Raw genomic sequence first — 25,175 nt, 5'->3', positions numbered from 1 at the left:
GACATATTTTAAAACATGGAGCTCAGAGATGTGACTCATTTACCCCAGGTCACACAGTTACTAAGCAACACACTAGGGATTCAAATCCAAGCCTGCTTGACTTCAAAGGTCGAGATCTCTCTTGACCACAAAATTGGCAAATTGAATAAAAGCAACTTGCATTTTCACACATTTTCAAGATGGAAGAGAAGCCTAACACTTGTGGGAGTCATTGTATAAAAGATATTGGAATAGTAACGCAAGCCACTGAATCACCTGGTTGGAGCTCAGGACAGTTATAAACCAATGCCTATGGGACCCACTCAATGTTTTGTAAATGCAGAGATTCTTTGTCTTGGAGAAGGATGTTTTGTTTGTTTGTTTTAAGGAGGTGTTAACCTTTTAAGAACAGGTTAAAGAGAAAACCACCAAACAGACTCCAATATCCTTAGCAAATTTTTTTCTAATTTGTTCAGTGAATAAGTTTTTTTGGTCCTGCTGTACCTAAACAGGATTCTGAGACTGTAAATCATGATTTTATCAGACGCAGTATCCTAGAACTTTGGACTGAGAAAGGATCTGATAAATAATCTGATTCAATATTTTCATTTTGTCCTTTAAGATATTGAGATTCAGAGACATTAAGGGACTTATACATGCAGTTCATGATATGTATTTTGGCTCAAGTGACCAATTATTTATCTTCTCTAGTACTTCTTCCACTTGATGGGCTGATAAAATACTTGAGGATGGAGATGGCACTATAGGCTTTGTTTTGTCTCACATTCTGGACTCACTATAGTTATGTAATATGGAGTAGTAGAACAGAATTCAAGAAAGGTGATAGTGAGTGCTTCAGGTCTTCTTTTCTGATAAAAAGCAAGACAAGAAAAATAAATTCCTGAACACAGAAGTTTGCTGACTCTGCAAAAGCATGTCAGCTATGATTATGCTCTGGCCTAGTGATTAACTAAATGGAGCATGTGCCATGGTGTTATTTTAAGAGACCAACGGTTGTTATTAAAGGAAACTATCTTGAATAGTTCATGTTCTCACCTTAGTAAATGTCTTGTATTTTTCTGTCTGTTTTTTGACATCAGAATGATTCCAGAGCTTCCACCACCTCTGTTGTTCATATAGTGAGAATTTTGTGGTCTCTCATTTGATATCTAAAAATCCTTCACTCTTTGTTCCTAGCCCATGTTCTCCCCAACTGCTGATGCCTAACTCTGCCCTGTGGCATCTCCTGGTGCTTTATTTCTGACTTGACTTTGATAACTGGCTACAGCCCTGCTTCCAAGGCCAGCCAACAGGAGATTTCCAGGGTCTCAGGCCGAGCAGATGAGAGGGTGGAAATTAGAAGGGAAGTATCTCTTCTATTAAATCATAGATGTATATCACAAATAAATTCCCATATATTTTAGCTAGGAACAGCCCAGAAGCAGACTTAGCAGAAAGAAATGATTGATACCCACGAGTATTGTTGGTGATGTGTTTGGAGGATTGATAAGACAGTCCCGGCCCACAAGGAACTGAGCATAGAGTGAGTGAAACCCTTAGTGTGTGGAGGCTGGCTAGAGGCTCAGCAATCTCACTTCTGTTCCATGGACACTCAGCAAAATTACACTTTTCAGCTCTCTTTACATTGTTAGGTTGGGGCCATGTGGCTCAATATGGTCCATGGAATGTTGACAGAAGGGATTTCTAGAACTGACCCTAAAACATAGCTCTCTCTTTCAAGTTCATGTGGCTGATCATGTAATGATGTGATCATATAATCATGTTATGGTAAACTCATGTGATAAGAGGTATCTGGACTCTTGAGCCATTGCCTGGAAGTGAGCTGCTGACGATAGCCTCCCAGTGTTTATTGGATTGTGATTTGAGTGAAAAACAAAGCTTTGTTGTGTTGAGCCATTTAAATTTGGGTATATTTGTACTGTAACGTAAGCTACTTTATACCACACATGACTACAAGACAATGGAATTGCTTCCCAGTGAAATTTTTTCAAATATTATGCTGTCACCAAGGACAGCAACTCTGTTATCCTGGGGAATTTTGAAATGCTTCCTATAAAAAGAGATGTGTAAGGTAAGTTTTAAGATAGTTCATCCTTTTCTATTTTCACCTTTCTCTTTTTGGATGTTTTCTTTATATATCAAAGCTCCTTTAATTGAAATAGAAAGTGGAATGTTAAAACTAGGAAACAATTCCAGCTGAATTTATGTCTTTGGCTGTCTTTCAGCAATGAGTTAGGGAAGTTTAAAAGTTCACTTTTGGCTGGGCGTGGTGGCTCATGCCTGTAATCCCAGCACTTTGGGAGGTTGAGGTGGGTGGATTGCCTGAGGTCAGGAGTTTGAGACCAGCCTGACCGACATGATGAAACTTCATCTCTACTAAAAATACAAAAATTAGCTGGGCGTGGTGGCGGGCACCTGGAATCCTAGCTACTCGGGAGGCTGAGGCAGGAGAATCGCTTGAACCCAGGAGGCGGAGGTTGCAGTGAGCTGAGACTGGGTCATTGCACTCCAGCCTGGGCAACAAGAGTGAAATTCTGTCTCAAAAAAAAAAAAAAAAAGAAAAAAAAAAAAGAAAAAAAGTTCACTTTCATGTAGAAGAAAATTAGATGATAATTATTTATGGAAACACAAGCTGTAAAGAGAGAGCATCAGATAAAGCATCTCTAAAATTATACCTACTCTTTGGAGTTGGAGTAAAGTTAGGGTGGGCTCAGAAACCTGCACTTTGGAGACTTTTAAATTTGCCGAGTTTTATGTATTTTCCTTAAGGATGTTTACACACAGGAGAAGTCTTAAATGCACTAGCAGTTGGTGCCACTTGGTAGGAATAGACCCCTTGTTATGGCTGTTGGATGGTGTAAGATGAGTCTAGTTTGAATTATTTATTTATTTATTTAGTCTATATTGCCAGATTAAATTTTCTTCCAGAAATATTTTAATAAAAATTGGCCATTTCCAAGTAACACCCACTGCATGCCCATCAGTAAAAGAGAACCATAACAAAATAGAAAATTTACCATATGGCTATGATTTTAAGAAAAACAATGCGGACATGAGCACATGAGCAAAGTCCAATATTAAAGTAACATTCCTTCTTACAGGCTATGATTAGGAATCTGATTAGATACCAGAATAAAAATACAAATGCTGAACTATTTAGGTCAAAGAACCTCTATAGAAGCATCTGTCTTCGAAAGCATTCCAGTTTGAGACTCAATTTCAGAATAACGCATAACAAACACGTTAACAAAAGACATACACAAAGTGATGAAAGAGGGATTCTGTAATTCCTCGCATACTCTAGACCTAATAAAACAAATCTAGATTTTTAAAAAATATTTTTGTTTAATATTTATTTTTTAAATATAATAAACACTAATAGTCCAAGAACTGTCCAAAGCACTTCATAAATATAAACCTCTTTAATATTTATCAATACCGTATGAGATACTTAGTAACATAATCTTCATTTTAAAGGTGAGAAAACTGAATCATAGTTTAAGATTACACATGTCCCAAGATTACACATCTAGCAAGTGTTGGAACCAGGATTTGAACCCAGGACGTCTGGCTCCAGATCCCAAGCGTGTCACAGATTGCCATGCCGTGATGCTTTCACTAATTAATAAAGACAACATCCAACAACCATGATTTATTGAGTGTTTATTATGTGTCAGGCATTGTTCTAAATTTACATGTACTGTCTTTTCAATGCTCAAAACCACCTTATGAGTAGGTACTATTATTACTCTTATTGTAAAGATGAGACAGGGAATAAGAGGGAAATAACCAGGAGGCATTCAGCAACAAGAAGAGACAGAAGTTGTGCCAAAACTCAGGCAGACTTGGGTGCAGAGCCTTGTAGTTAACTATTGAAGCAGATATCCTGTTAGCGTTGAAATGCAGGATTTTTCCAGTCATGGATAGAAGAAAATTCCCTTGAAACCAAGAACCACGAGTCCTGTGCCCTTGCCTGTTTCTCCTTCCAGGTCAGTTGGGAAAGAGGACAATCTTGGCTATTTTCTTGGCCTGGAATATTTTTCTCTCCTTCGTTTGTTGACGCTCTTGATAATTCCTAAACTATAATTAAAAGTCCAGCTCTAAAGCTGTCTTTTTTTTTCAGAAAAAAAATTCATTCTTCTAAATTATAAAAGAATGAATTTCCTTTTTGTAACATGTTTCATTGGAAATGTAACAATGAAAAATTACCAGCAATTTGTTCCTATGGATGCTTCATTAAAACAAACTTTTACATATTAACATATCTACCACATCTTTGACTTTTTTTGTCTTATTTTCTGAGTTTTAGCTTTAGCTGGAAGAGATACTTTTACATAGCTTGCATTGGTGGTAAAAATTGAATAATATGTATAAAAAAGAGAACTGTGGGTCTATCATGATGATTTTTAACCTAGAGAAAGAAGGAAAATATTAGAAGTATTATGCATTTAAAGTTGTTTAATATTAGGTTATATCAGATGCCACATTCATTGTGTTGTAGTACTGTAAGTAGTTTTTCTTTAAAAATTAGCTAATTGTGTATATCAATATTTATGATTTTAATACATTTTCTTTCTTAGAATTTAATAAGGATTTTTAAAAAATGCATATCTTTATCGTATATGATAATTGCCTAAAATAAACTAAAAGACAACAACAGAACAACACACACAATAAAAGCAATTTAGAGCACTTCTTACTTTTGGAGAAAACTTATAAAAACATTGATGGACCCATTTTTTCTCATTATGGCACTGGATAATTCATTCAACCTTTTGTCTTCTGTAAAATAGAGGAAATAATATTTATTCAGCAAAGATGAGATGAAATTATTTATATGAAAATATTAAGGACAGAGGATGACAAAGAGTAGAAGCTTTATTCAACTTCCTTCCCTCCTTCTTCCCTTGCTTCCATTCTCCATTTTTCTTCTTTTACTCCTCTCTGTGCCCACTTCTTTAGGTCACACTGCAGCACAGAGAGAAGAAAAATGGAGGAGGAGAAAGTGAAATGAGTCTTGTTTTGATAAGACTGGAATTACTTTGGGAAATCGACTTCTTAGATAGTGTTACCCCTTAGCTACTTCAGAACTGAGAGAAGGGATGTCTAGTCTTACAGAGAATGTATTACAGTGGTCAGGTGGATTTAGTCTCAGCTTGAACTCCCAATAAGAATAACTCTCCCTAGCAAAGAAGGTTTAAAGCCTCTTTAATCATCCAGGCATACTATTACTGATAATGCCAGAAAGGACACAGATCAAAACACTATGGGTGGTTAAGGTAGAGTACTATTTCCTAAAGCCATTTTTGATAATACATAATATAGATAATCATATGAAGGAGTACATATTAGAAAGAGGAAAATCCTTCTATGGAAATAATGAAATACAGACTCAGAACCCAAAGATTACTTTGAGCAACAGCATGACCAAAATCACAGACTTCCTGCAACCAGTAATAAGTAAAGGAAAGTGTGGGCATTCTAGCAAACGACAGTGTGGAGAAGATCTAGCCTGGACTAGAGTTACTCCTGTAATCACTATATTTTAATGTTTTCTATTGCTGTGTAACAAGTTACCACAAACTCAGTGACTTAAAACAACACACATTTATTGTCTTGAAGTTTCCATGGGGTGAGAAGTCTTGGCATAGCTTAGCTGAGTCTTCAGCTCAGGGTCTTACGAGGCTGCAGTCAAGTTGTCACTCAGGCTGCATTCTCATCTGAAGGCTCATACGGGGAAACATCTACTTCCTATCTCATTCAGGTTGCTGGAAAAATTCATTTTTCTTGTCAGTTATGAGTGAAGGTCCAATTTTTGCTGGTTGTAGGTTGGAGGCCTCCCTCAGGTCCTGGAAGACACCCACAGGTCCTAGCCTACTTGGACTTCCTCAGCATAGCTGCTTACTTCATTAAGCCAGTAAGGAGAATCTGTCACCTGAAGGAAGACCCAGTCCCTTTTCTAAGGGTTCCCACCTTTTTAAGTCAGGCCTACTCAGGATAATTACCCTTTTGATTAATTCAAAGTAAACTTGTATTACGTCTGCTAATTTCCCCACCTTTGACATATAATGTAACCTAATCAAAGGAGTGACATCCTTTGCGGTATTCCCTTGATTAGATGCAAATCACAACTGCCACTCATACTCAAGGGGAAGGGGTTTTACAGGGTATAAATATTAGCAGAGCAGGAAACATGGGGGCTTCCATAGGATCTGTTCATAACAGCCAAATTGGTTGAGGTTTATTGCTGGTTAAGAGTAATCAGAGATAGGTGTAAGAATTCCTGTATACTCTTCATATTTGAATAATTTCATTCAATTAACTGTATAACATATGCAATTTCACTCAAGAAACTGTGTCTGGTAAACATGTAGCATATTAATTGGTAATTGTTCACTACCAATTAACCAATTGCTCACTACCAATTTTTTTCTCACCATTCTGTAAAGATAAGTTAATGAAGTTCATGAAGGACCTGTATGTATTCATGTATTCATTCAACAAATATTTATTGACCACCAACTGTAAGCCAGACACTGTTTAGGTGCTAGGGGTATGGTAGCAAACAAAAAGGATTGAAAATAATCCCTGCCCTCATCACTGTTACATTTTAGAGGAGCAGAGAGACAATAAATAAAATGAACTAGTAAGTGTGTTTGGTAGTGGTATGTGCTAAAGAAAGGAAAGGAAGGCATGGGTTGTGATTATAGAGATTTTGGGCAGGGAAGGTGTTTTTAAGAAGATCACATGCAAGTAAAGACCTGAAGAAGTGAGAGAATAAATCTCATGGGCATTTGGGGAATGAGCACTCCAGGCACAGAAAAGAGTAAGTGCAAGGCCCTGACATTGAAATGCACCTGGTGGGTCCCAGGGATTACAAGGAGGTCGGAGTGGCTGCAGCTGAGTGAGCCAGGGGACCATATAGCAGATGGGGTGAGAGAGGAAATGGGAGCTGGGTGCAGCAGGTCTCTGTAGGTCTTTGAAAGGAATTTGGTGTTTACTCTGAGATGGGAGCCATTGGAGCATTTTGGGCAGGGGAGTGACATGACCTGATGTGTTCTAACAGGGTCACTCTGGCTGCTGAGTTGAGAATAGGCATTCAAGGGTGAGACAGGGAGACAGGTAAGTGAGCAATTATGATAATTTAGGTGAGAGATGATGGTGGCTTCAACCAGTAAGGGAGGTGGTAAAAATAGACTTATTTGTAGGTAGAACTGAAAGAATTTGCTGACACTTCAGATATAAGCTGTGAGCAAAGGGGAGGAGTCAAGGATGACTGTGTCTATAACCACATTTCTATGTGTATTTGTAGCTCACCCCTTAACCATCTAAATACTACATGTCCTACATAAATACATGTGTACACCTCTGAGTATACCACGGAGTTACCTTGAACTTATTCCAGTTATGTTTGGTCAAGTGAACAAATCCTGTAAAATAATATATTTAGTACATACCATATTCCTTACATATATTCTTTAAAAATATTCCTATATATATTCCTTCTAATGTATATCCATTATTAAATACAGAGAATTTGGTATATACACATTATTTTATTGTGTTAAATACACAAAACAATGTATACTGTGCTTTACAGTCAATTAAAGAAATTATTTGGGCATAATTTTTGATTAAATTGACTTTGAACTCTATTTCTGAGAAAGAAATGACTTTGCTTTAAATCTGAACTGAGTGGCCCTTCCCTGATTTTAGCATCCACAATTCTGTTGCCCAGGATATGCCAAGCAAGTGAGCAACATTTTTGTGAGAATTCAGTTTTCCTGGGGTCCACTTAGGCCCTCTGTGTATGCCACAGACCAGAATCTGGTTGGAAGGAAGGCTGATTCCCGGGTCTGCCCTTTTTGAGCACCAAGTTCTGTGCTGCTCATGTTGGTAGGATACGCTGCATTCTGGTGAATAGTAGAAATTTTAAACTCAGGATTTTACAAAGACAATTAAATGCACTAGTTCAACCTAACTGGTCATATTTCAGATTGGGCTATATAAAAATTTATATTGGGCTATTTCCAATTTTGTAAATTATTGTGTTAATATTCAACCACATACATAAATATACATAAATACATACAAAATGTTGACATGTATTCACCCTTAAGTAACATACACTGTATTAGCAGTGTGGTCTTTTTTTTTTTTTAAATTGTACTTTAAGTTCTAGGGTACATGTGCACAACGTGCAGGTTTGTTACATATGTACACATGTGCCATATTGGTGTGCTGCACCCATTAACTCGTCATTTACATTAGGTGTATCTCCTAATGCTATTTCTCCCCCCTTCCCCCTCCCCACAATAGGCCCTAATGTGTGATGTTCCCCTTCCTGTGTCCAAGTGATCTCATTGTTCAATTCCCACCTATAAGTGAGAAAATGTGGTGTTTGGTGTTCTGTTCTTGTGATAGTTTGCTGAGAATGATGGTTTCCAGCTGCATCCATGTCCCTACAAAGGACACGAACTCATCCTTTTTTTATGGCTGCATAGTATTCCATGGTGTATATGTGCCACATTTTCTTAATCCAGTCTATAATTGATGGACATTTGGGTTGATTCCAAGTCTTTGCTATTGTGAATAGTGCCGCAGTAAACATATGTGTGCATGTGTCTTCATAGCAGCATGATTTATAATCCTTTGGGTATATACCCAGTAATGGGATGGCTGGGTCAAATGGTACTTCTAGTTCTAGATCCTTGAGGAATCGCCATACTGTCTTCCACAATGGTTGAACTAGCAGTATAGTCTTGTTGCGAATGTCCATCTCTCCTTGCCAGGGAATCATTCAATCTTCTTTCATGTCTCCAGGAACTTGTGGCCTTTAGGGTGCACTAGAGTAGTCTACCAGGTGGCAATATTTCAGTTGCAAATAAGAGAACATTTCACCTAAATGCTTCACATAAGAAAGGAAACTTTATTGGCTGATATAGTTTGAATTTCAAGCTATATCATTATATATATATATATAAAAATATATATATATAAAAAACCCTCCAAATCGCTCTCTCTCTCTGTCTATATATATATATTACACACATATATATATATGTAATTGGTACAGAAAAGAGATTTATTTGGCTCATGGTTCTGCCACAATGTCTAAATTCCAGTACAGATGCACCTTGACTTATGACAAACCCATAGTAAAGTCAAAAATACTGTAAGTTGAAAATGTACTTAATACATCTAACCTATGAAACCTTGTAGCTTAGCCTAGTTTAACTTAAATGTGCACAGACCACTTATACTAGTTTACAGTTGGGCAAATCATCTAACACAAAGCCTACTTTATAATAAAGTTTTTATAAATAATTTTAAATCAAAGTTCAAAATTCAAAGTAAGATTTCTCCTGAATGTGCATTATCTTCACACCATGGTAAATTTGAAAAGTTAAATTGAACCATTGTTGGTTGAGGTTCATCTGTACTTCCAGAATAAACCTTGGGGCTTCATGACCTGGTCTAGGTTTATTGTCAGGTGAATGTAATGCACTGATTAGCTTAGGCCTGGGGTTCTTGCCCATCCATGAAACAATAACTAGGGCCAAGGGGTCAGGATAGATCATTGAACTTTAGCCAATTCAGGCCCAGCCTGGAGCTGTGGGAGATGGGGACAGTTTCCTATACAATACATTGTAGGGTAAGAATGAGTAGTCTGGTACCTGGCTGTAAATCAAGTGGAAGTTGCATTTGCTGTATGTCTACATCATGCAGAAATTCAAATATTGTATATCTGGCTGGGCTTGGACAAGAAAGAGGCTATGTAATGAGTGGTACACGGGCATGAATATCTAACAGTGTTCCTTTTTTACAAGGTGTCATTCTCCCCCAGTTCTGTCCCTGTGTCTATGATATCATCTACATCCTAAAACATACATTCACAGTAAATTCCTTTTCTGCATAACAAAATACCTGATAATATTCCTGGAGGGGTAGGACCTGCCCTTGAGAACAGGAATCCGGGCATGTGTTCCTAGGTTATTGCTAGGATCTTAGCCCAGAGCTCTGGGTCATTTCTACCAATTAGGTGTTAGTAATAAAATTTGAGAGTTTCATTGTTTTGGCACTTAGTTGTCTTTTTAAATCCTCTCTGTCTTTTTCTAGCTCTCTATGGCTGCCATAACAACTTACCACAACTTAGTGGTTAAAAAACACAAATTAATTACTTCATTGTTTTGTAGGTCAGAAGTTCAACATGGGTCTCACTGGGCTGCCAATCTATAATAGAAACAGAGAGGATGGCTCTCAAAGTAAATGAGTTTATTGGGGAATGAGCAGAATGTTGCAATCTGGAATATGTCTGTTTTGACCAATGCTGGGCATATTCAAGGAGATTGAGGTAAGAGGAAGCTTTTAAAAGCAAAAGGAGAAGTGTGCATAAGTTGTTTTGAATGAAAGAGAACATTGGTTACAGGGGCTTTATTGCAGGAGTTGACGTCAGTTCATTAGTGGAGACAGTGTGTCAGGCAAGTGTTCTTGTACAAACGGCTAGTTGTCCTTGTGTGACTCATGGAGCAAGCTGTGGTTTGGAAAAAAAAAATCTTGTGATAGTTTCTCTTATCAGGTAAATTGTAAATGAGAGCCCTGCCTTCATAACCTCCCAGCCCTATTTAGTTTGGTTTTAACATACATGACTCCATTTTGGTACTGACAGTTTTCACAAGGCTAAAATGCACTTCTTTCTGGATCATCTAGCTGAGAATTGGTATTTTGTCTTACTCAGGTTCTTAACAGAATCTCGTTCTTTGCAGTAGTGATAGTAAGGTCCTTTTTTCTGGCTGGCTCTGAGTTCAGGGTAGTTCCCTACTTTCAGAGGCCATTCTCTTCCTTGGGTTGTGACCCCTTCTTCCATTTTCAAACCAGAAATGGCAGGTTGAGTTCTTCTCATATCACATGTATCTGACTCCCTGTGCACTGTTCCACTTTTAAGGACTCGTTATTAGATTGGATCCACCCAAATAATTCAGGATAATCTTGCCTTTTAATTTTTAGTTGATTAGCAACATTCATTCTCTCTGAAACTGACCAGAAAGAATTATGTGAAAAAATTGCTATGTAATATACAAATTCACAAATTTGAGGAGTGAAACATGAACATCTTAAGGGACCATTTTTCTTCCTAACACCACATGCACACACATGAACACCCACACACACACAACTGGCTCACATTCATTTTTCGCCTCTTTCCACTTAATTGTTCAAATTATCAAAAAGGCAAATAAAACCCTGTTGGTTTCTACTACTCTCACACACAACACTTCTGACACCAAATGTTTGGGATATTTTTTTTCCCACAGCAAGCAATTTTTCAATTCTTTGCAGATTCCAACTAGGTGTCCTACAATTCAATTCAGTTCTGAAACTGTCTTCCTGGAGCTAGCCTCAGATCCCCCCAAGTTAAGGGCTTGGTCTAACAAGACTGCCCCAGTTTTAGATGCCAGATGCCAGTCTGAGCTCCACTTCTGACTGACCAGCTATAAATTGGGGATTCACAAGACCCCCTCCTTGAGTTTGATCACTTTCTAGAGTGGATCACAAACATCAGGGAAACATTTACTTATGTTTAACAGTTTATTATAAAGGATACAACTCAGGAACAGTCCGACGGAAGAGACATAAAGGACGATGTGTGGGGGCAGTGGTGCAGAGCTGCCATGCTCTCTCTGGGCACACCACTCTTCCAACACCTTGATGTGCTCAACCCAGAAGCTCTCTGAACTTCTGGGTTTTTATAGAGGCCTCATTATGTTGGCATGAATGATTAAATCATTGGCCTTGTGGTGATTCAGCCAAACTACAGTCCCTCTCCCCTCCCAGAAGGTCTCTAGCCCTGAAAGGTGGTTCTGAAAGTCCTATCCCATTCTACTTTTTTAAGGTTATTTTGAACTGACTACTAATTATATAAGGAATTACATCCACTTGTAAAAGAAAAAAAAAAGTCTGGTCTATCTTTCTCTATAGTAGCATAGTTTTGAGGGTGTAAGAATAAATTACACGCTAATGCTACTTCAAAAGGGATTTAAAAAATAAACATTCCAAAGGTGTTTCTAGGCTCATGCTATCAACCATTTTTCAAGATTCTAGTGATTGAGATTTTGCTTTTCAAACTATTTTATACCTATCAGTTTGTGTTTACTTTGACCATATCGTTTATCTGCTCAGAACTCTAAATCAACTTTGAATGTCATGCTATCTACTGGCTCTGAGTTGAAGTGCTTATTCAGTTGCTTAAAGGAACGAAAACATTTCTTTGAGCTGCTTCAATCGTAATAGTCTTTAGTCAATAGTCTTTGTGTAAAAAAAAATCTGTACCTCCCACTTGATATTCATGATCACTCAATATAATAATCAGCAATGTTTTGGGGATGGTAACAATGTGCTATGTGTTTTATACAAACTTTTTCCTTGAATTCTTACAACGTATTTATGGGGGTATGTGCTGCTGGCAATTCTGTTATATAGATCAGAAAATAAAAATACCAGGGGCCTAAAGTCATTTGCTCAGCCATACAGCTGTGAAGTATCAACAAAGAAACTTTAGCTCACTGACAAGAATGCCTCTGCCCTGAGCCTCATGAAATTTATTCCTCTTTAAAGTGGCTATTTTACCATTAATATGGGGGCATATGTGGATCAAATATTACTATTGCTTTATTGGCAGGAAATTGAATACCATAGATGCCCTAGTCAGATATCTAATATTCATAATTATATAACTATCCTTTCATTTCCTTGTTCTATGAAAGCTGTATTATGGCAGGTAACCAATTTCCATGAATTGTTATAGTCTATACATTTTGTTTCAGCTAGTAGAGGGATTTTTTTTTTTAACCCATTAGACAAATCTTTAGATTGTCTCCTATTGCGGATTAGATAAAAAGGGTTTTCTGTTTTTTTCCTCAAAATTAGGGGAATATTATACTCTGGGGAATATTATATTATATTATACTCTGAGGAATATTTAGGAAAATATGTAAATTAATTTCATATCTAAGACCTTTGTATAAGTAAATCGATCATTTTTGCCACATTCCAGTGTGTTCTGTTACCATTCATAGAACACATTCATGTGAAGCCAATCGCAAAGCTGAAGGTATCAAAGAAACTGATAAGAATAAGAAACGAGTTCATTTGATTTACCAAGATGCTTCAGGTAGACCCTTTTAATTTTCATTTATTTTGCAGGTCTTTTCAACTCCCCAAAAAGGTACATTAATCACCTAGGATATTTATATACCAATTCCCAATTTCCAGAAATGGGTGCCAAGATTGCATCATACGTGCAAAAGAAGAGTATTTCGGAGGCGATTAGCTAATTGATCTGTTCGAGAGTCTGCACCCTGAGTTTCAGTCTAGTGTCTAGGATCTCACCTCCACTCCCAGGGAGACACTACTTACTTACTGGCAAAGACCTGCCTTAGTCCAGAGGCATAAGAAAAAAAGTTATCACAGAAAAATCATGAGACATCTAAAGAGAACAAGCTGTAGGAATAAAAGGCACACGTAGAACACATATAAAAGGATGCAAAATTGATGGAACACATACAGCAAGGCTTTAAAGTAAACATATTCTATGTTATCACAGAGATAAGAGAGACAATTGGAAACAGTAGATCAGATAGTTATAAATAAACAACTGGAGGTATTAGGATTAAATAATGATGTTGAACTGAATTACTGCATGGATATGCCGACTCACAGGATTGATATAGCTGAAGAACGAACAAGTGAGTTGAAAGATCACATCGAGGAACTCTCCTGAAAGACATCAGAAAATGACAAACAACTGGAAGAATGAAAGATTGAGAGAGAGAGAGGATAGAAGTAGAAGTGCCAACAGCTAAAAAAAGGAATTTCAGAAGAGAACAAAGAGAAAATAGAGGAGAGAAAGTAGTAGAAGTAATGAACAAGACATGCATCCTTAGGCAGGAAGGAATCATAGAGTGCTGATAGAACTGATAAGAAGAAAACTACATCTAGACCCATGGCAGTGATATTTGAGGACATGAAAAACAACAAATATTTCTAAATGCTCCAGAGAGGAAAAACCAGACCCCTACTAAGTAAGTGATGATAATCTTTTCAATAGTAACACTTGCTGCAAGAAGACAATAAAAATGTATTTTTAAAGTGTTGATAGAAATTGACTTTGAACTATATTCATTAAAACTATCACTTAAAATTACCAACTGGGCATGCCTTTAATCGCAGCATGTTGGAAGCCAAGGCAGGATTGTCCGAGACCAGGAGTTTAAGACCCACCTGGGCAATACAGTAAGACCCTATCGCTACAAAAAAATTTAAAAAAATTAGCCAGGTAGAGTGGCATGTGCTACTTGGGAGGCTGAGATGGGAAGACTGCTTGAGCTCAAGAGGCTGAGGCTACAGTGAACTATGATTGTATCACTTCACCTAGCGTGGGCAATACAGTGAGACCCTGTCTCTAAAAAATAAAATAAAAAAATAAAATTGTTATTGAGTATAGGTCTTATAAAGTAGACTAAATAAAAGTCTTAATAAATTCCCCAAGTTAATATCATTCATGACATAAGGTATGTTTATAATTTAAGAAAAATTGAAATTAATAATAAAAACTTAAACACTAACATAGCTAAATAACTAAAAATGTACTAAATAAACAATAACAAGAGAAAATAATAAGGGAAACTAAAATAGGCTAAATAGCAATAAAAACACTACATGTCAATACCTGGGGAGGCAGATTAGGAAGAAATTAATGGACTTAGAATATTTAGCAAATAATAAGAACTGTTGAACTAAATTAGCTAAGTGTTCAAATTAAGAAATAAAGAACAACAGAATAAATCCTAAGAAACAAGAGGAAATTAATAAAAGTAAAGGCAGAACTGAATAAAATGAGATTATATAAAGAAAATTAGAGAAGGCAACAATTTTAAAAAATCCCTGTTCTTTCAAAAGACAAATAAACAAACCACTGGTGGGATTTATTAAGAGAAAATTGACAAGATATTTAAATAAAATACGGAGTGAAAATTTGAAAATAAATATGCATAGAACACAGATTTAAGAATCATTAAAATATGATGAAAATCATTCTTAACTAATTTTGAAAACATTGGTGTAGAAGACTAATTTCCCCTCAAATAACAAAAAGAACAAAAGCAGATGGAAATTAAAATAGATTAATAACCACTAAAGTGATTAAAATGAATTCTCAAAATGTCCCTTGGCCTCTAATTCTGGATAGTTTTACAGATGGATTCAGTCAAATTGTCAAGGATCAGATAATTTTTCTTATGTACATTATTATATTAAAATATAAAAAATAAAAGGAAAATGTGAGAAATTAGGTTTATGGGTCAATTCCATTAAGAAAATAGATGTAAATATACAAAAATTAATTAAGCAAATACAGCAATGCATTAGAATTGCATTATGATATAATAGTATTGATTATAACAATGCCAGGATGATTCAACACTGAACAAAATCTATTATCTTGTTAGGTGCAGGAAAAAAATTGAATAAATGTCAACAAAATGGTAGACAACCTCACACCTGTAATCTCAGCAGTTTGGGAGGCCGAGGCAGGAGCGTCACCTGAGGTCAGGAGTTTGAGACCAGCCTGGCCAACATGGTGAAACCTCTTCTCTACAAAAGTACAAAAATTAGCCAGGCATGATGACAGGTGCCTGTAATCCCAGCTACTTCGGAGGTTAAGGTGGGAGAATTGCCTGAATCCGGGAGGCGGAGGTTGCAGTGAGCCAAGATAGCGCCATTGCACTCCAACCTCCATCACAAAAAACAAACAAACAAACAAAAGCCAAAAAAGAACTTCATATGAAAAAACATTTTTAGTGAAAATGTTTTAGCCACATTACATTTAATGTAAGAAAAAAGACAATAATTTTCAGTCTTCCTGTTACTAGTCAACTGATTTTTAGAGGTCGGGTAATCAACTCAGGTTTGCTAGAGACTTTTCTGAGTTTAGCCATGAAAATCCTGTTTCTGGGGAAACTCCTCAGTCTCAGGCAAACTGGGTGATTAGAATGGCACAGTTAGAGTTTTAAAGCTAAGTCCCATGTCCCAGAACCCCTTTCAGCCTCAGGCAAACTAGACAGCAACTACAGATCCTGACTAGAACAATATAGAAGATAAAGACACATGAAGTATAAAAATGGGAAAAAAGAGGTAAATGTTTTAAATTATTTATTGAGAGATAACAAACTTACAAAATGTAAGAAAGTCATTAAACTGCTAAGATCAATAATATAATGCAGTAAAAATACTGGATCCAAAATTAGCAAAACAGATTAATAGGATTTCTTAATAACCAACTAGAAAATGTAGAGTGAATATCATTTATAAAAGCAATAAAAATTGTGGGGTATCTAGGGATTGTTTAACAAAATCTACTAAAAACTTTGTGGAGACAATGTTAAAGTTACTTTAAAGGATCTAAAAGAAAAATTTAAACGTGAAATATACCACGTTCATGAAAAAATAATTTTGCATTATAAACATAAATTTTCTCTATATTAATAAGTCCAAAACAATTCTAACCAAAATTCCAGCATAATTTGGGGGGAGGAGTGCCTTGGAAAATTACTTTAAAACTGTATATGGAAGAATCAATTTCCTCAAATGGATAAAAGAATTTAAAAAATTAGAATAAAATAGAGGGAGCCAGTCTCACATATTAATAAATAATCCAAAATATATAGTAACAAAACAAGGAAGTATTGCTGCAGAAACAGGCAAATAGACAAAAGAAACAGAATAGCCAGCTCAGAAACAAACTCACAGTTAAGCAAATTGGTAATTAATAAAAATGCAAGTATGAGAAGATAGTTGGCTACTCTACTTTAAAAACATTAAGTTGGATACTTATACTCTATTATAGTAAAATTATTTACAATTACTAAATATGAAAAACAAAAGAAATACATAAAATAAAAGAAAATACCTCAGAATTTAAGAAAATTTAGGACAATATGACCTAAGGTAGGGAAGGATATTTAAAACAAGATCCTCAAGTTCGAACATAAAAACAAAAAAATGATAAATCTGATTACATCTACTTTTCAATTTGTTCCTCCAGTAAATTATACATAGACAAAATTTACTGGAGATAGGTGACTAGCAGAAGATACTTGCGATGTCTATAAAAATGTAAAGGCATCAATATTTAGTGTATACAGGAATTGCCTGGAAATCAGCAAGATAAATGCAAGACATTCAACAGAAGAGCAAACAATAGGATTAAACGGTGGATGCTGATTTAATAAGTATGTGAAGAGATCTTGACAGGTATTTAGAAAATGCAAGTTAAAATCAAGAAACACTCTCCTGCACCCAAAAGTTTATTAAACTTCAGAAAGTCAGATAATATCAGCTCTAGCAAAATGTGGGAGAAATGGGTATCCTCAGGTTGGTGGGAGCGCAAATTGATGTAGTCATTCGAAAGGACCAGCCAGTAGTGCTCAGTGGAACCAAGTAGATGGATAACATGCAATCGAGAAATCCCTTTATTTGTATACACAAAACCTCTCACACAGGTCTGTAAGGATACATGTACAGAAATAATTATTGTAGTAGTCACTTTTGGTAGCAGAGTTGGAGGCAATCATTCAATTGGTCATCCTAGCAAAATGGATATATAACATGTGGTATAGGCATACAATAGAAAACTAGGCAGCTTCAAAAATAATTATATATGTACTTGCACAGTTGTTCTTCACTATTTATGGATTCCATATTTGTAAATTTATCTACTTGCTAAAATGTATTTGTATTCCCCCAAATCAATACTCTTGGCACTTTCATAGTCATTGTGGACATGACATTTGCTGAGAAGGGAAAGCTTTGGGTTGTTCAGTGTGGATATTCCCAGCTGTCGAACACGGCCACATGCTTTGTATTTTGTCTCTCATACGATAAACAAGTGTCCTTTTCATGGCCTATTTAGTACCACATTTATTGCATTTCCATTCTTTATGTTGATTAAAGCAGCCCTGAAGCATAGTGCTGTCTGGCATTCCTAAGTACAAGGCTGTGATGTGCCTTATAGAAAAAAATATGTGTGTTAGATATGTGTGGTTCAGACTTGCCGTTGACTGTGAGTTCAATGTTGATGAATCAACAATATATATTAAAATGTCTTTAAACAGAAACACACATAATACAAGGTTCTGTATTGATCAATTGATAAAAATTTTGTGACCAGAAACTCACAGGAACCTAACCCTGTACTTCCTCTAAGAGTAATGACTAAGTATTCACTAATTCAGTATCCACAGTGACTTTTTAGAACATGACAACTGCAAATAAGGATTGGCTATGTATGTACATGTATGTGCTTATGCATGTGTATGTGTATATATACATGCCTCTAAATATGTTTTAAAAAGTACATATGTATATGTGTATACATTATGCTGAAATTTCTTCTTTATAGATTTATGTAGAGAATGATCTAAAATAACATAGTGTTGAGGAAGACTGTTGAAATAATATAATTTATAGTCAGTATGATGTACCATTTGAGTAAAATTATAACGACCCACAACAAAAATAATGTGTTACAAGCATACACATATATCTAAATAAATTTATAAAATTGGATTGGAATATATTTTAATGAGAGCTGGAATATGGAAGAAATGGGAATGGGGATGGATAATGAAAAAGATTATAATTTTTCTCGTTTCTTTGCAAAGCAAAATAAATGACAATGTGTTATAAACTGAGGTGCGTTATTAGCTTAATTGTAAATTTCAAATAAAAGTCTGCTGGCTTATAAGCACAGTGCATAATGTTTTATTTTACTTTTTTTTTGAAACAGAGTTTCACTCCATCATCCAGGCTGGTGTGCCGTGACTCAGTCTCGATTCACTGCAACTTCTGCCTCCCAGCTTCAAGCGATTCTCATGCCTCAGCCTCCCAAGTAACTGGAATTACAGATGCATGCCACTATGCCTGGCTAAATTTTGTATTTTTAGTAGAGACAGGGTTTCGCCATGTTGGCCAGGCTGGTCTCCAACTCCTGACCTCAAGTGATCCTCCCACCTTGGCTTCCCAAAGTGCTGGGATTACAGGTGTGAGCCACCGTGCCCAGTCTATTTTTATTTTTTAAGTAAGAATTAAAAAGCTGACTTTTTGCCTTTCTCTCCACTCCTGTGAATTTAGGGGTCAATGCAGGTTGCCATAAAAAGTTAGGGAAAAGAAACTGCCCTTTCCCAATACTTGATGGCATGTAAACCAAAGTTAATAATAATGTATTAATATTGGTTCATTAATTATGACAAGTGTAATGTATTAATATAAAATGTTTATAATGTGAGATCTGATTGTGTGGGTAAATGGGAACTCTGCACTCTTTTCACAAATTGGTACATCTAAAACGAAACGTTTATTAAAAGGTAAAGTTAAGTACTGGTTTCTCACCACCATCCTGAGATTTTTTATTTGCCAGTTTGTGTTCACTGAGTATGAATCCTGATGTCTTTATCCAGAAGCTACTTTTTTAAAAAAGTCTTTCCCTTTTTAGCAGGCTGTTGGGTGTTTAAATTAACCTTAGAATAACAGGGGCTTAATAGCTTCCTTGAAACTTTTGGTAAGCTATTTGTGGAAGAAAGGTAAGAATTAGGGTCTATGGATAAGAGTTAAGGGAAGGCCAACTTCGAGTTCTGGAGAAAAAGGTATATACTAGTGATTTAAATGGGATGCAGATGAAATGGCTTGCCTGAAGCTGGCTCCTCATATCTAGAACATGTTTAAACAGAGACCTCTTTTTAGGTCTATTATACATGGGAGAATAGATAAAATGCTAACTAAGAAGGTTAGAATAGTCTTTATTGATAGCGCCTTCTTACTATCACCTTCTGGGTCTTTACTGAGTTGACAATCTGATTCTGCAACCCAGGTTCTCTTGATTTGCTTATTTATGCATCCAATAAATATTTGTGAATCACCTACCATATGGCCAGCATTTTACCAAGCCCTGGATATATGACATTGAACACAAAGAATTGATGTTTTTTCCAAGTCCACTGAGTAAGGTTTCCTTCTGTGGAACAGGTCAGAAATGGTTCATTAAATCCTTTGTCAGTCAGTTCAAAGGCCACTATTATTCTCTTTAGAGAGGAATCACCCAGAAGGAATGAAATCCTGATGAGGATTTACTGACAATAAAGGCTATCAAGACACTTCAAAGATATACTTTTTTTTTCTTTTTTCAGGGAGCAGGTGGAATGTGGCTGTTTGGCAGTATCTTCCTTCCCCTGACCTGTGTCATCATTCTTCCCGAGAGAGACATAAGAAACCAAAAACTGCTGTGCTGAAGACAAAAATGTGTGTAATTTAAAGAGAAGTGGGCCATTTAAAATTACTATCTTCCTTATGCCTATCAAGTATCATGTAATTTAGGAAAAATCATTTCTTTTAGTTCTGTTTTGGGGCTAATAATTCTCCTTTGCAAATAACCACAGATGTTCTCAAATGAAACAGTTATGTGCATTCCAAATGAATTTACGAATTTAAAGAGTTTTGCTCAGATATTCATTCTGTTGTATTTAGGGGTCAAACAGAAGTCAACCTGTCTCAGGAAGGAAGCCAACATTTTATCTAATGCATACCACGTAAACTTTATATTTATTATGTCATTCATTACCTGTAAATCCTTGGAGGCTCAGAGAGTTTAAATAATTTACTCATTTACTTTAACTGAATTATTAAATGAGCTGGCCAGGTAACCAAACTCAGTTGAAAATCTTGGAGTTCTTTCCTCACAATTGGACTTCTGACTCTGTTTCACAAGGTCCTCCTTGGCCATCTGAGATAGATTCATTTATTTTGTCTAAAGATATTTCTTGGCACATACACTATGTTCCTAACATAATGGCAGATGATGGGAACACATTCCTGAAAAAAATAGACACGGTTCTTGTTGATGTGAGACTTAGAGTCTGGTGAGAAAGTCAAACAGTAATCAAGTAAATACACATTTAATAAAACTAAATAATAATGAATCAAGAGATAAATCCTGTAATCTTAGCACTCTGGGAGGCTGAGGTGGGAGAATTGCTTAAGGCCAGAAGTTTGAGACCAGCTTAGGCAGCTAGTGACACCCCGTATCTACAAAAAATTAAAAAATTAGCCAGCCATGGTGGTGCATGCATGTAATCCTAGCTACTCGAGAAGCTGAGGTGAGAGGATCACTTAAGACTGGGAGTTCAAGTCTGCAATGAGCCATGATTGCACCATTACACTCCAACCTGAGTGACAGGGTACGACTGTGTCAGAGAGAGAGAGAGAGAGAAAGAGAGAGAGAGAGAGAAGAGTTACAGGAAGAATCAACAGATGTCATGACAGAAATCAATGAGGGTAGAGAGGTTTCATTTAAACAAATTAATTAACGAAAGCCCCTTTGCAGCAATGGTATTTGGAGATTAGCAAATGTCAGTTGGCAAAGGTTGGGGAGTAGAATATTATAAAAATGTTTGAAGGTACAAATGTGTTTCCATTTAGTTCTGTAATTCATTTTGAGTTAAATTTTGTGTAAGATGTAAGGCTTAGGTTGGAGTTCATTGTTTTGGCTTATGAACGTCCAGTTACTTTAGCATCATTTGTTGAAAAGGCTGTTTCCTCCCCTGAATTGCTTTTGTAACATTATAAAGTCAACTGCACTGATTTCTGGATTCTGCATTCTGTTGCATTGATCTGTGTGTCTATTCCTCCGTCAACACCACACAGCCTGAATTACTGTGGCTAACTAATGTCTTGGTACTGAGCAGACTAATTTTTCCTACTTTATTCTTTTTCAAAATTATTTTAGATATTCTAGTTCTAGTTCTGGTAATGACAGATGCTTATAAAACCATCAAATCTCATCAGACTCAGTCATTATCATGAGAACAGCATGGGGAAAACCACCCCATGTTCCGATTACCTCTACCTTGTCCTGCCCTTGCCTCGTGGGGATTATGGGGACTACAAGTCAAGCTGAGATTTGGGTGAGGACACAGCCAAACCATATCATTCTGCCCCTCCCAAATCTCATGTTTTCACATTTCAAAACACAATCATGCCCTTCCAACAGTCCCCCAAAGTGTTAACCTGTTCTAGCATTAACCCAAAAGTCCAAGTCCAAAGTCTCATCTGAGACAAGGCAAGTCCCTTCCACCTGTGAGCCTGTAAAGTCAAAAGCAAGTTAGTTACTTCCTAGATACAATGGGAGTACAGGCATTGGGTAAATACACCCATTCCAAATGGGAGAAATTGGCCAAAACAAGGGGTTACAGGCCCCATGCAAGTCTGAAATCCAAAAGCAGTCATTATACCTTAAAGTTCCAAAATGATCTCCTTTGACTCCATGTCTCACATCCAGATCATACTGATGCAAGAGGCAGGCTCCCACAGCCTTGGGCAGCTCCACTCCTGTGGCTTTGCAGGGTACAGCTCCCATCCCAGCTGCTTTCATGGGCTGGTATTGAGTGTCTGTGATGTTTCCAGCTGCATGATGCAAGCTATTGGTGGATCTACCATTCTGGGGTCTGGAGGATGGTGGCCCTCTTCTCACAGCTCCACTAGGCAGTGCCCCAGTGGGGACTCTGTGTGGGGGATCCAACCCCACATTTCTCTTCTGAACTGCCTTAACAGATGTTCTCCATGAGGGCTCCACCCCTGCAACAAACTCCTGAACATCCAGGTGTTTCCATACATACTCTGAAATCTAAGCAGAGGTTCCCAAACCTCAATTCTTGACTCCTGTGCACCCATGGGCTTAACACCATCTGGAAGCCACCTAGGCTTGGGGCTTGCACCCTCTGAAGCAATGGCCTGAACTGTAACTTGGCCCCTTTTGGCCCCTTTTAGCCACAGTGGGAGCTGAAGCAGCTGTGGCAAAGGGCATCATGTCCCGAGGCTTCACAGAGCAGAGATGCCCTGGGACCAGCCCACAAAGCCATTTTTTCCCTCCTAGGCCTCAAAGCCTGTGATGGGAGGGGCTGCCGTGAAGGTCTCTGACATGCCCTGGGGATATTTTCCCCCTTGTCTTGGTGATTAATATTTGGCTCCTAGTTGCTTATGCAAATTTCTGCAACAGGCTTGAATTTTTTCCTAGAAAATGGGCTTTTATTTTCTATCGCATCATCAGGCTGCCAATTTTCCACACTTTTATGCTCTGCTTCCTTTTGAATGCTTTGCCACTTAGAAATTTTTTCTGCCAGATACCCTAAATCATTTTTCTCAAGTTCAAAGTTCCACAGATCTTTATGGCAGGGGCAGACATCAATTCTCCCCAAAGTGATCTATAAATATAATGCAATCCCAACAGGATTGATTTTTTGTAGAAATCAACAAGCTGATTCTAATATTCATGTGTAAATGCAACAAATCTAGAATAGCCACAACAGCTTTGAAAAGGGAAAACGAAGTTGGAAGTTTAACAGCACCCAATTTTAAGACTTATTATGAAGTTACAATAAAAACTTATTGGCATCAAAATAGATGATCAGATAATTGAATAGAGGACAGAATCTAAAATCTACCCATAGACATATATAGACAATAATTTTTTGACATATTTTCAAAGGCAGTTCAGTGCTGGAAGAATAGTCTTTTCAACAAATGATGCTGGAAAAAGTGGATATTCATATGCAAACAAACAAAACCCAAAATTTTGATTCATACATCACAACATATCCTAAAATTAACTCAAAATGCATCAAATACCTAAATGTGAAAACTAGAACTAAAAGTTTCTAGAGGAAAACTGATAGTTTCCCTCTAGTACTTATCACTATCAAAAATTGCCTTGTGATTTGTATACTGAGTTTTATTTTAGATTTTTACTTCTTATTGGCTGACTCCTCCCTAGTACAATGCATGCTCCATGTACACAGATAAAACAAAACATAGAAAATAGAAAATATTTCATAAATATTTTTGGCTAATGAATAGAACCAGGATGAAAAGGAGTTGTTTCCTCAGAAGCAGTGGAGTGGTCAGATGTAGCAAAATGAAAAACTACTGATGAGTGCTAAAAAAAAAAAAAAAAAGAAGTCATTTTTAGGCAACATATGCATTTAAAACTACTTGATTAAAACTTAATGGTTTAAAAAAATAACTTTACTTTTACACCATATCCCCAATCTCTATACCTTGACTTAAATATACAGGGCAACTAAGGTATAAGGGTAAAGAATGAGTTATTCAAAGTCACAGAAATATGCCATTCATGTATTTATTTAACAAACATTTAATACAAACACTATTTACAAAGGATAGCACTAATAACTGAAATGTATGTAGGCAAAGATAAGTAAAATATAGTGTTGTTCTTCTGTCTAAATACTAATTTATAATTTTATTGGAGGAGGTGAATGCATACAAAATTGGGGGGGGGGCGGAATGAATGAAGTGGGAGGAGTGGAGGAATTCGTGTGTGGGTTAAATATGGCAATAACCCAACTTTCAGATTGAGAAAAGCAGGTCATTGTATAGTCCATGATTTAATTCCAATCACAATGTTGTCACTGTGGCAGTCACCCCAGGTTGAGGTCAGCTAAGCCTGCAGTCTGCTCTTCTAACTGTTCTTAGTAGTCCAGTTGGCTGTAAAAGCAAAATACTATGGGGCAATTAATTTCAAGACTAGCACACAATCCCAGGCTTCTGACAATCCTACACCTTTAAAAGTATGCGTTCTTGTTGCAGTGAAAAATACCCCAGTCTTTAGTTAGCAGGCAACTCTAATTTTGATAAGAACACGAGAAATCCTTGAAAATATCCTCCAGAGCATTTCAAACAAAATCTTCAAAATACTAATCAGTTCAAGTCATGGGAAAACACCTTTGTGGGAAGCAAAATAATACAGAGAAACTTCCTCTGGAGGGATATCAATAACCATCGAACTATATCGATGATATATTTATAGATTCATCTCTGCTAAAAAGTTGCTGAGTCAAACTCCTTTATTGTTCAGATTAAAAGCTGTTTCGTTCTAGATTGGAACGATAAAAGTTTTAAGCACCACTGCAAAAGAGAGTCAAGATATAGTTTTAGAGAGAGTTTGTTCAACAGGAGTTTAATTCGGTCAACCAAACCCATTTTCTCAACCTTCAAATGTTTTGCTGTCTGTGTATTTCTTTGTATAGCTATACTTGATTCTGTATGAG

This window comes from Chlorocebus sabaeus, chromosome 27 (assembly GCF_047675955.1).
Source record: "Chlorocebus sabaeus isolate Y175 chromosome 27, mChlSab1.0.hap1, whole genome shotgun sequence".
In the NCBI taxonomy this organism is placed as follows: domain Eukaryota; kingdom Metazoa; phylum Chordata; class Mammalia; order Primates; family Cercopithecidae; genus Chlorocebus; species Chlorocebus sabaeus.
Note: the sequence above shows the minus strand (reverse complement) of the source record.